This window comes from Aphelocoma coerulescens, chromosome 1 (assembly GCF_041296385.1).
Source record: "Aphelocoma coerulescens isolate FSJ_1873_10779 chromosome 1, UR_Acoe_1.0, whole genome shotgun sequence".
Lineage (NCBI taxonomy): Eukaryota > Metazoa > Chordata > Aves > Passeriformes > Corvidae > Aphelocoma > Aphelocoma coerulescens.
This window is the reverse complement of record NC_091013.1, coordinates 53,663,379-53,676,164: the sequence shown is the minus strand read 5'-3', so window position 1 is coordinate 53,676,164 and position 12,786 is coordinate 53,663,379. Positions and strand designations below refer to the sequence as shown.

Below are 12,786 nucleotides of genomic sequence, written 5' to 3'. Positions count from 1 at the left end.
CATCCATTACATTCCTTGGGATAGGAGTGGTTATACAAATTACTTCTCTGAAGTCATTAATATCATTAGCATACGTGACATGCAAGCACAGTTTACTCTGGTGGTCGCACTGAGGAAGGCTCCGCGTCTTCCTCGGGGGTCATTCTGATGAAGGCTAGTAGTCTTCCTCACAATGCACTTTTCACCTTTCTTTCCGAAGCATGAGCAGTCCTTCATTGGCTGATTCAGCGGTTTCTGTGCTGGTTTCAACAAGTTCTGCTCCTCTTATCTCGACAAGGTGCATTCTGTTTCTCTTATTTTGACAAGGCTAAGGCGCATCCTGCTTCTTAGGCATGTGATTAATATTTGCTGACTCCTAATAGTTAACTCGTGCTTACATGAGTTAACTATTGATCAACTGCTTTCAAGAGAGAGTGAACGACTTTTGTGGGTGCCTGGCACTTGGCCAGTGTCAAACCACAACATGGGTATACATCAGAAATGTAGGAAACCAATTCTCTAGGTACTAAAATCTGGTGTCTAGAAAGTAAAGACATGAGTGGAGCTTTGTACTTCAATATATTAAAATATATGGCATTTTTATTTAATATGGAAATAGAGTTTATCTCAAGAAGCATTAGTCACTAAATAATGTTATGATTATATTATTCATTGTGTTATTATAACATGAAGTGGGTGCTATATAATATAATTTTATTTAGAGTAATAATTAAAAGAAGGATTTTCCTTCAGGATACATTCTGGAATCCCCCTGGGAAAGTATCCTGTGGAGATGGGAACCATCCGATCACTGAATCCTTTCCCCAGTTGCCTGACTGTGCCTATTCCTTCATTGGACACTGCCAGTCTCAGGGTCAAAACCAGAAGGAAGAAAATAATTTATTTCTGATTCCATATGCTAAGCCAGTAAAGCATTCAAACCACTGGAGTCCTAAAGAGGCTGAACTGCTACATGCCTTTGGAAAAGGGGAAACCAAACTGCCGCAGACACTTGCAGAGTTTGCAATGGGAAGGAGTTACTTTAGATGAGAAATGGCCAGACAGTCTTCACAGTTTTCACAGGCCCTAGTGAAGAAAAAAATTATTGAACTACTGAACTATTGAATTACTGAACACAACACAAAATAGTTGAAAATACCAGGGTTTTGTTTTTAACAATTCTTTCCTTTTTTCTGTGTATGTGCGTGGGTGATTTTTTTTTTTTAATTTAACTTAAATCAAAGTGGTTTTTTAACTGAACATTCCTGAAAAATCTTGGAAGAGCTTTTTACTCACCTGTCTGTATAATTAGTGTTCAAACCAATTTATAAAGATCCAGTGCAAGTTCAGAAAAGTTATTGATTAATAGTTTAACTGCATACTGGAGAAGATTCCCTTGTTTCTTGCTCTATGCACTTAGAGAATTCAGAGTTCTTGAAGAGACTGACCTTGGACTGAAAAAATATTTTAGGCATCAGGACTTTTAAATAAATAACTATACCCTCAAAAAAAGGCATTGTAAGTTTCCTTATACAATATACTGCTTTGAGAAAAACAAACCCAGTTTTAACTGTGGATGTGTTAAATGACAGACTTTTTCTTCAATATAAATAAAAACTTATAAATAGAATGAAGAACAAAAAAAGCCAAAACAAAACCAACAACACCAAAACTGACCCATTGTCTGCTGTGATTGCCTAAGGGTGGTCCTGGACATTCAGAACATCAAACTCATTCCCCTTCACTAACAGCTGTGAACCTTTCTAATAAGCAGTTAGCAGAATGGTTTGATAACAAGACTAAAAGATTGTTTTGAAGTATCATCATTGTCATGTTAATGTAAATAGTGGCTTAAGTGTATGGTGCTTGACAGAATTCCTTACTTCTGCAGCAGTTGTTTGAAAAGAGCATGGCCTATATTCATATTCCAATTCCATTTGAGGAAAGCTGTGCTGTTATGCAAAACAGCTCATTTATTTGAATGAAATACTGACAGTATCATTGCTACCTCTTTTCTCATTTCTCAGAATCTTCTCTTTTCATCAACTCCCACTTTCTAGCATGCATGGAACTAATATATTTCTTGCTATTAGATTTGGAAACATGCTTTTTTTTTATTTTATTTTAATTTTTAATCAAGACTCTAAATCTTCCCTCTTCTTTTTTCTGTTTTTCTCTGAATTATTTTGTCTATTTCCTGTTTATCTAACCTAAGCTTACTATCAGTCACCTAAAGACATCCATTTTTCTGGTCTCATTTCAGTCAGTGAAGGGAAACAAGTCTTTCCTAAGACTTTTCTTAACATGTTTTTGTAAAGATCCTCTGCAAGGACTAATTTCTTTGTATTAAAAGGGACCTAACCAACTAATTCAAATGTGATAAAGTTGGGTGAGATGAACCTAAGCTTTAAGAAGCATTTATCAATTATATTTATGTTATTTCTGACTAGAACAAAACTAGTCTATCCCCTTGTCTCTAGTTCAAATCTGTCATGCTTTCATCTTTTCCTTTGAGCAGTATCTTTTCCTTTTCAGTATGATGTTTACCACATCACCAGGACAAAATCAAGCAGGCTACCCAAGATGGAACACCTCAGGTTGTGTTCTTTGCTCATTTGAGATAAATTTCAATGTGTAAGGGACACTCTCAAACATGAAAAATAACATGGAAAATTATCCCTCAATTTAAAATTCTTTCAAATATTTCTTTTTTGTGATTAAATAAATTTAATAATGAACATTGTCATCAGTTGTTCAATGGTAGCATACTTGAAGTATAATTTGGATGGTACTCAAGCTATACATGAATTCAAAAAAGGTTGAGCTAGTACATCCCCTAACGTAGGTTAAAAAAGAAAGATCTTCACAAAATTCAATGATCAACTTATTCTTACAGACAAAAACAGAGAAGGGGTTTTTTTGTAATGCAAAATAACAAAGAATGATTATCAATCATCTAAATTATCTGTACACAAAGTGAGATATAGAGTAATTCAAGGAGACATAGAAGTCATTACATGTCAGATAGTTCTATCTCATTAGCACAATAAAAACTTAGTTTGATGTTTCACATCACTTGATCATCAGAGAGCAAGATCCATACATAATTGATAAAAACAGAGAAAAGCTAGAGATTAGGGCAAAGACGTATTTCCAAAGCTTTAAAATGCCAATGGAATTGGAATTTGAGAAAACAGAGAACTTACCTTGTTTATATGATAAACCTTAAAACAAAAAAAAAAGAAAGAATGGATGCTGAAGTTGTTCAAACTCTTTACACCCTCATGTATGCATGTAATATTCAGACATATGTTCCTATGCATTTCTGAAAAATCCTTAGGGCACTTTTTCAAATTTTAACTGGATGTATGCTCTTAATTCTGACCCACTCCATAATAAATGCAGACAATAGGAATTATTAAAGAGAGTGATGCATTAGTAGACAAGGAAGTAAAACTTAGTCAGAGGAAAAGGCCTACTTAATCTTCTTGCTATGACAGTTATTATTTGGAGCAGGAGAATGAAAGAATCTTGATGCTGGTGACCAAAATCTGTTGAATGTAACGTAGAGGGCTAGTGGATACTTGAAGCTGCCAGAAAATTCAAAGCAATGGTTGTAATAAAGGAAATATTAAAAACAAAGCACTGAATCAAGGCTGTTTTCCCAACAGTCTATCTAGTAGAATAAAATAGATTACTTCAACAAAATGAGGAAAGGAATACAAGTGACTTTGTATGGTTTTATGAGAGATATATGCCAAAATATTTGGAGGTTTTTTGTTTGGTTGGTTGGATTTTTTGGTTTGGTTTTTGTTTTTACAAAAAGCTAATGCATTTATTTTAGATTTTAGTGCAACTTTTGGACCTAAAAATGCCTCACATCATTAGTTTCTAGCTTTGAAGATATGACTTTGTATTCCAAAGTCATAAAATAATCAGTGATAGGGAGAATGTTTTGTTTTGACCCTTGTATTTACAGAACAGTTATTGACATGAGGCCTCTGTCATATAAATATAGCAAAAGTTAAGCATGTTAGTTAAAAGAATGTATTACTTATTTATTTAAATTATTCAAGATATTTTTCTACTGTACTTTTCAGTACATTGAAAAATGTTTGGAAAAAGTTTTGGAGAAAGTATGATCCAAGTTAGACCATCGTATTTTTCACATACTTGAAGGAATGCATGCACCATGTGGTTGAATGTTATAAAAGCAGTTACAGTTTTAGAGGGAGTCCATATCCAGAGTAATGGAATTCTTTGAAATCATCTTCATCATCTATCAGATAAAGGGAAAAAGAAAGAAAGGTTTACAAAATTAAAATACAAACAAGAAACAATAAATGCATTTTTACAGGAGATGAAAATGAAGCAAAAATTAAGCAAAACAAAAAATACTTTTTTGTATCACACGTGAGCTGTTAATGAGACTATCATTCTATGAAACTTACAAGCCTATCATCCTCAGGTATTGGTTTTTTTAAGGAGGCCAGTTTATGGCTCATCCTCTCTGTTCATATTACTTATATTGTTTTGAACTATTAAAAATCATAAAATCCAGGCTGACTCAAAACAAGAAGCAGCTTGAATAGATTGGCACCTTTGGTACCAACAATCTGAATCATAAGAAAACAACTTAATAAGGGAGGATTTTAGTAGCTTTTGGCATTCCACATATCTCAGATGATAGTTCTGGATCACTCATTATCAACTGACTATCCAGCTGGAAACAAATGAAGATACTTTTCTAAATCAATGACTATGTTCAAAAAATGTTTCTCTCAGAATCTCCTTTCTCTGACATTCTTTTACCTGTTCTGTATATACAGCATGTATATATATATATAAATTCAAATTTATATTCTCTTGTTTTCCCTTAACTTTTTGAAAGAGAGAAAGAAAGAGAGAAAGAGAGAGAGAAAGAGAGAGAGAAAGAGAAAGAGAAAGAGAGAGAGAAAGAGAGAGAGAAAGAGAGAGAGAAAGAGAGAGAGAAAGAGAGAGAGAAAGAGAGAGAGAGAGAGAGAAAGAGAGAGAGAGAGAGAGAAAGAAAGGAAGAAAGGAAGGAAAGAAGGAAGGAAGGAATTCGGAAGGAATTTGGAAGGAAGAAAAAGAAAGAAAAAGAAAGAAAAAGAAAGAAAAAGAAAGAAAAAGAAAGAAAAAGAAAGAAAAAGAAAGAAAAAGAAAGAAAAAGAAAGAAAAAGAAAGAAAAAGAAAGAAAGGAAGAAAGAAAGGAAGAAAGAAAGGCAGGAAGGCAGGAAGGCAGGAAGGCAGGAAGGCAGGAAGGCAGGCAGGCAGGCAGAAAGAAAGAAAGAAAGAAAGAAAGAAAGAAAGAAAGAAAAAAAGAAAGAAAGAAAGGCAGGCTGCAGTATTACTCTGGGTCACATACTTTTTTTTTTAAAAAGGTGGTGGGGGATTCTGCAGCTAATTAGTACTGCATCCAAATACTTTCAACAGCACCATGGAGCTAGACCCAGCTGCTCTCCAAGATTCTATGTCTGTTAGGTGTCTACTTTGCCACAACCATTTTTCCAGTTTGAAAAGTAATGGTATCAATGGTCAATGTTTCACAAATATATATAGAGAAAGAACATTTACTGACATAACTTCATACATCCATTTAGTTCAGGTGACTTAATTTTTCAGAAATACATAGCCCCGGATCCAGTTTAATAGTGTGAATAGAGTAGATGACAGAACTCCAGGTAAATGTGTCTTGTGTTTGAATACTTTGCAGTCAACTACAAATATGGTTCATATATATTCTCCAGATCCTTTTTACCTGATTTCCCTAAGCTCTTTCCAATTAAAGTAATCACTGTAAAATAAGGACATGTAATGTATAGACTACACATGAATGAGAAGACAGCTTTCTGTCACAGAAGCAAGTAAAATGTTAATAAAACTTTGCCTGCTGTGAACTGTAAAATATATCTTTGGGAAATTATCAGACTAACTTAAGGAGCAAAGTACACACATTTAGTCTGAAACAATGGCTTTACGTACAAAATGCAAAAACAGCAATCTAGAGAAAAGGAGAGCTTCATTCCATAATTAGTATTAATTTTGAAATACTAAGCTAATCAAACACTTCCTTGAGCATATTGGATACTCACCCTGCAATGAGGTAGATTTACAAAGCAACAAAACTAAACTGATTCAATGACTTTAAGAACACAGACTCTTAAAAAATCAAAACCCCTTTATTCAGTAATTTTAAAACATCATTTAAAACTATGTAGTCTGGAAAACCTTTTGACTGAAAAAGACACATTTCATATGTATGTACATATCTATCTACCTGTCTTTAAAGATACAGCTATGAAAGAGTCTGAACATGACATGTGTTACGTTCCTTAGTATAAGTCAACTTACATTTCATCCTGAGAGCAAAACCTTAAAAATTTAGATATAAACCAGAACAAAATAAAACACATCTTCAACGTAAGTCCAAATTCTTTTCAAACACAACTTATATTGGTTTTTGATTTTCTGTTTATTATGACATCAAAAATATTTAGATGAGATAGTAATGATATCTGTAAGTGGATGTACATATTTATGATTGATTTTGAAAACAGAAGTGCAAACAACACCGCTGTCTAGTTTAGAACTGTAAAAAACAGTAACTGGAAAACAAATATAAATTTACAGATTCTGGTACAAGCCTGACCTTGAAAGTAGAAAACATGATCCAAATAACAATCTTTATGGAATAATTCAGTTATCACAACTCATTGTTTCTATGCAAAAACATCCTAACACTGAGTACATCGAGGAGCACACTGTACATATTTAAATTTTTTTCTTAAAATGAAATATTTGCCTTTTTAAATCTCTGGTAAGACTTCTTCCCATTTCATTATCTGATAATACAGAAACTAAGAAAAGAGGAATTAAAATTCTCTCTTTTCATGGAATGCAAAAAACTGTGTAAAAACATTCAAGGACACCAGATTAATTCACTGAAGTAACTACTATACTAAACTATAATGCATATATGTAAAAATACAGTATTTGAACGTGCTGTATCTTTACAGAGTGATAGGATAATGACAGCTGATTTTATAATAACCAGTTTAACAAAAGAAAGAAGGTGAAATTGATCGGTTCTATTTAGAAAAGACAAAAAAAAAATAGCCATATCAAATAGGCTTAACAAAGGAATAAATCACTGACACATGACCACAAAGGTAGAGGCATTACATGAGTGAGTTTCAAAGTCTAAACTATCCATGTTTCTAAGATTCAGTTTCCTCAAATTTTTCATAAATGCTTCTGAAGAAAATGTCTATACCACAGGAGATAAATATGTAAGTTACCTGTTTGGACTCTAATCAGGACTCAGGAATAATAAACGGGGAATGCTATATATTTCATGAAATGCCTGGCAAAAAAAAAAAAAAAAGTAAAAACTCTCTCTCTTTTACTGAGTCACACTTTGAGAAATTAATTATCTTCATGAAGACAGAAAAAAAAATATTTTCAACTAGAGTTGGTTTTCCCCAATTATCTCAGTTTGCAGAGGGACCATACTTCAGGAGAAAAGAAAGATGATGCATGTATATATAATTTTTTATGTTTTTTTCCTGAGCCACATGATCTTATGCAGTAATCAAATTATCCTCTAGCAGACACAAAGGAACAGATTTATCTGCTTAAAACTAATGTGACCAGAAACACCTGAGGCTATTCAAGACATTTCCCTTCTGTTGGTAGGTATTACACATGAGCTACAAAAATTCACTGTCTCTCTAGCAGCAGTTAGAGACAAAACTGGATACTCGATAATGTCTAAGATATAGTTATGATCATTTTTAAAACTGTAAATTAGGGTGTCTTTCCAATAAATTAAAAAATTTCATTACCAAGGTGTACATAGTGAGTATCTGAATAAGGAGAAGCTGACTCCAGTCAAAATGATTTCTGATAGAAAGAAGAAAGAAAAATAATTGAAAAAACTCCATAGGCTACTGAGTCAGTACTTTTGATTTACAGTGTATGATTTATATTTTATAGTGCAACAAGATAGTAGCCAAGAATCATCCTATTTTATAGAAAGGCTAAATCTTGACCTTGAGATAAAGCATCTGTAACCTTTAGAGTAAGACTAATGTGGTTATCTGTCTGGAAACCAAATATTTTTATTTATGTTCAAATCAAAATTTGTTCAATGGACCTTTTCATCTATTCTTCTTTAGAACAATACAAACTACAGAAATATCAGCTGAGGCTTTGAGATAAAAAAAATCTTGGTCTGTAGGGAGGGGGATGCACACAGAACTTTCCTGAAACAGTTTATAATTGCATTCTATTTGTATGATTTGCATATTCTGATCTCTTCAGCAAATGTTATGAATATGATTGCTTTGCAAATTTCTGGGAAATTAATTTTAGTCAGTATGACAGTAAATATCTGATATGCACAGACCCCAGGAGGAAAAGCAATCACTAAAGAGAGAGAATGATTTTGTAGGACAGGTAGTTAGGTAAGCCAAGAAGGGGTAAGAAGAGTAGTAGCTTGTTTAGTGGTGTTTATTTCTAGCATGACAAGGACACAAATATTTCCCCAAAAACAGTCAGAACTCCCTTTGGCAGGAAAAAACTTACCCATGCATTAAAAATGTGTGTGCTCTTATCTACAGGATACCACTTTTATTTTCAAATGAAGAGGGCCAGAGACTCTTATATGTGCAAGATACTCTCTTTCACCTGTAATTTATTAGTAGTCATTATGTTCAATTATTATGGTCACAGAGAGTAAAAAAAACCCCTCAGCTGAAATCTGACTATACAGTCTGGATAAAACCCCTTTCCTCTTTATCTTTTCAATGGTTTCCCAGGCAAAGTCCTGGCTCTGTCCAGTGAATTTTCCTGCCAGTTTTTGAATCTCACATAGCCTGCCAGGTCTCTCCCAACACACATCTGCTGCTGTACTGATTCCCCTCAGTAACCTGCTGCTCTATCAGATGCTGGCTCAAGTTACTGTTCCTGCCAACACAGGGCATGCTGAGACCGTGCCCCGCGGCTGGACTGGCCCTGACTCTGGGAATTTGCCATTGCTGCTTCTGCCTGGTTTCCATTCAGCGGCCTGAATTTCCTGCTGCACTACTTCTTCTGTCTCAAAAAAGACCCAAACCCACTTCTGAACATACCTGTGCAAGAAGTCTAAAGAGTGAGGTACCTTTGTTAATCATGTTGGATTAATTCTTATCTACCTTCCTATACATCTCTGGCTTTGGTTCTTGTTTTGACACTATCTTCTGATCTGAATATAAACAAAAGCATGCTTGGATTTTCACTAGAATTTAGCACTGCTAGGCAAATGTACATGGAAAAGAATTGACTGAACACTACTGTGACATGTGCATTAACCCCAAAACTTATATTTGCAATGAGTTCCTTGTTACAATTTTGTGCTGAAGAATCCCAAAACTACTGGTTTGTTTTCCACTTATTAAAACCAGAACAGTTTCCAGAAGCTGAGAGATCAAGAAGCTATCTTCAAAGTAACTCCATCGAGTGCCAACAGCCACCTCACTCTGATGAAGAGCTAAAATGTTGAGCTGACAAAGCTACAGCTTGGCACACATTGCAGCAATGTTATTTCCCAGAAATTTCTATATTTAGTAGAAAAAATTAAGTTTTCCTAGACCTTATGCAACACCAAATCCTTTTTTTTTTCTTTTCTTTTAATGAGTTAGTTGCTCAGTTAGTTCAAGTTATATTTGACTGCATGAGAGTGTGGAAGAAACAATTTTCTGAAAAATAATCTGTAGACTAAACATTTTTAGAACATTATTTGATCGAATAAATCTCCTATAGACATCAGTGCTAAATAAAAAAAAAAAAAAGTGCAATTACATATATATATACACACACTCTAATTCTGTGTGTACATATATATATTTATTTATGTCTTTATTTATTTACATAAAAGAGTAATTTCTTTGGAGGTTAAGCATGTTTTTATACTGTAGAGTATACTTCATAGAGTATGAAGTTTAAACAGCATATAACCCCGTGAAAGATCACAGCATATATTACCATAATTGTTGTTGTTCAGGAAGTTAAAAATTTTAACTTTTCATTATAAAAGTCTACATGGCCACACTTTTCAGTATAAATTCAATTCAGTCTAAATAACACATCTGTTGCTCTTACTGTCTGGTTTAGCTAAGTTTATTACTTCTGGAGTGCTAGCAGTATATCTTATAAATAATGATAGAAGAAGAATGTGCCCTAAGATTCTATTGCAAATTAGAGTTACTGCTGTCCTAAGGCCTTAGATGTTCTTGTTGCTCCCAAGAGGGGAATCTTTTAAATGGGATTCTGTGAAAAATCCCTGCTGGACATGTGGGTCATATGACTACAGGAATTGGAATGGTCAACAACATGCATTTTAAAAATACATTTTCAATTCTCTCTGTTTGTGTAATGGTTTTGAGCCTTCAGGGTTTCCATTTTCAGATGTTTACTTCTTCCAGCGTAAGTACTAGAAACTATACCCCTTTTTCCATGACAGCAAAAATGCTTCTATCACTAAATCCTTCTAGAATCTCGAAATCAAGGAAAATGTGCCTATGAATTTATGTACATGTATTTTACAAGTATTTATATAAATAATAGACATATGCATATATATATATATCTATTCTAAACATTACAACTGTATACCTACCATGTAGGTCATATCTATCAATACTACTCTCTCTTCCTCAGTGGTAAGTTCCTCAGCATCAGCACTATCATTACCACCTTGGAAACACCTTTGGTTTATAATAAAAATGTTTTATTCAGTAAATAAGTGTAAGTAATTACAATGAAAAACAGAGAAGAATACTGATTTGGGTTTGGAATTTTCCCTTTGTTTTCAGACATTTTTTGTAGTTTTCTAGGTTCACATTGTTCCCAAATCATAAAATATCCATGAATGAAAAAAATCTACAAAAAAAGAGATTATCATTGTCATGAATTATCATGATCATGATCCTGATTGTGACTGTTATTTGATTGTGCCCCCTGCATGCTCTCTGAGCTCGGCCAGAACAATCCTGTTCTTAGAGTGTACCTATCAGCTTGTTCTGTGTTATGGCAGAAAAGAAACTCTTTTCAGAGAAGTATCCATTATTATTTAGCAAAGAAAACAAAAGACTGGAGTTTCATTACTTCCTGAGCACAAAGCAAGTAAATATTTTTTTATTCTTTAATTTCTCTTCTGAGAAATAAATATTTCAGTATTGGCCTTAACAGTTTGGAAGAGTAGACAAGATTTCCGGAATGCAAGTTTTTTGCTTTACCTATAATATATGAAAATATTTAAGTTATTTTTCATAAACCTTTTTCCCCATATCCAGTGGTCATCACAAATTCATCCTGATATCATTAGATCATGGAGACTACAATAGTTCAAACTTCCTGTGTCTACATTTCCACCTTTTTACATTAGACTTTTTACGTTATATAGGTTTTCCAATATGTAAATAAAAGGGTTGTTTTGTTTCGTTTTGTTTTTTTCTGTGACATATATACACACGCACACACATTTTGGCATGAGATTTGAAAATTTTTGATCTAACTTGAAAACTTTTGATCTAAACTTGCAGTTTCTGAAAAAAATTGACTTCATGTCCTGAAATTATAATATTTTGACTAATGTTATATACAGTATTCCAACTGTCAGATGGTGTCTTCCATAATTGATTGCCCTTCCAAAATTTCTTCCAAAGTAGGTTATAGTATCTGATAGGCAATAAATTATAATGAAGTGAGTTTTGTCACTGAATTCATAATGCGTCCGGTCTTTTGGTGTGTAATTTTACAGCAAGATGCCAAAGATTCATTTACTTGAGACTGAATATGGTTGATAAAAAACTCCTTATCAAAATATATTGTTTTAACTTCTGGTCTAAAATTGCACATTATGTAGAAATTAAATTAAACTGTACAGGGTAATTCTTTTTTTTTCATTTATTTTAAGGGAATTATAACTTTTTTTCATGGATTGACTAAATTAATTTTTGATGTAAATATTAAATTAATTTTGATGTAGAAAAAGACATTACAAAGTGAAGCTCTGACAAGGTGTTTATTCACTGATATTTATTTAGGATGGACTTATAAAACACTTTGCAGGGAATAGTGACATCCAGAGCATAAAAATCATATGCCAGTTATTTTTCCATCAGTAAAGTGTATTCTTTAGATATCGTGTATGTACACACAGTGCCCTGTTTTGCCTGAAACATCCTTTATTTCATGAACCTCACAAAATAACATGAAAAATGTCAGATTTGGTATTACTTCTGTTAAACATTGCAATTAGCCCTTTAGAGACAAACATTCTCATTGGCTCCATAGTTTTTTTGCATAGTTTTTTTCTAATTTTACACTATAAAAGAAAAAATCCATGGAAGCTGAGATGTAAAATTTTCATCAGGAAAGAACATTCTTCCACAAGTTTTATAGTTCTGGGGTCTAATTTTGTCCAAATTCTTCCTGATGTTTAACTCTATTTCAGCCAAAACTGCATAATCACTGTTGAAGTATTAAGGCTCAAGACTCACCATCAGCTTTTGTGGCCTTATAAGTTTACTCTGATGTGCTGCCCATTCCTTCTGATATGGATCTATAAACAGAAAGAGATTGCAATGCTGAAAATGAAGGTGATGAAAGAAAAAGCGCTGATGTTCTCTCTTTAAAGTAAATTATATGATGTTCTATCATATGAAATTCTGAATGCTTAAGAAACCACATGCTTACACAGATACCATGCCACAGTGATTCAAGACTGAAGGGCTACCAGCATTC

General features: G+C 33.4%; 1 long non-coding RNA gene across 1 annotated transcript; it reads right to left on the bottom strand.

Annotated features, from left to right (window-relative positions):
* Positions 1–790: 790 nt before the first annotated feature.
* On the bottom strand, positions 791–8,621 carry LOC138118677 (uncharacterized). The gene is made up of 7 exons (XR_011155252.1): positions 8,587–8,621; positions 7,845–7,902; positions 7,299–7,363; positions 4,153–4,258; positions 3,186–3,203; positions 1,276–1,433; positions 791–1,065 (listed from the first exon to the last, which is right to left on the bottom strand). It is a non-coding gene; the product is annotated as an uncharacterized lncRNA (long non-coding RNA).
* Between the last annotated feature and the right edge of the window lie 4,165 nt (positions 8,622–12,786).